Below are 719 nucleotides of genomic sequence, written 5' to 3'. Positions count from 1 at the left end.
AAAAAAAGAAAATGAACGTTCATTCGTAGAACTCGTAGAATAAGTACTTGGCTTAGCAGCAATGATAGTAAAGCAATAGTTCAAATCAGTTTGAAGTTAATACCTGTCCACTATCAAGAAATAGTACTCCAGTTGAAAGTATGTTATTTATTTATTTTTTTATATTTACTATGAATCAATATAATAATATCTAATGTGAAATATTAAATATTATGTCTAGATTTGAATCACCGGTTAGATTATATATTGAGAGATAGTATCGGAGGATCGGCCAGTAATTATTTGTCAATGTTGTATACACATACGTCATATTGGTCAAACTACGACGTAGCATATTTTTTATTTTTATGTAATTCTATGCTATTATTTGTGAATAAATTTGAATTTTTATAACATATATTTATTTGTGTTCTGGAAAGTTTTCGTTTTTTGTTCAGGATTGGTTATTATAATATTATTGATAAAAGGGTTAAAAATATTCAGTTGGAAATGGTGGCCAAAGTTAAAATTTAATAATTTAACAATCATATTTAATGCAGTCATGTTCATAAAAAATTACAAGTATTTTTCATATGTTTGAAGTCGTACTGTTCTAGAAAAACCATATTTTATTACTATTAATCGAATTATAATATTGGATAGTCGAATAAATACGAAGAATTTTTTTTCAATTTCCAGCCAGGACTAATTTAATAGTTAAAATAGCAGGGATGCCCAAA

Source organism: Acyrthosiphon pisum, chromosome A2 (genome assembly GCF_005508785.2).
Source record: "Acyrthosiphon pisum isolate AL4f chromosome A2, pea_aphid_22Mar2018_4r6ur, whole genome shotgun sequence".
Taxonomy (NCBI): Eukaryota; Metazoa; Arthropoda; class Insecta; order Hemiptera; family Aphididae; genus Acyrthosiphon; species Acyrthosiphon pisum.
The sequence above is the reverse complement of the archived record's forward strand: the minus strand, read 5'-3'. Positions refer to the sequence as shown.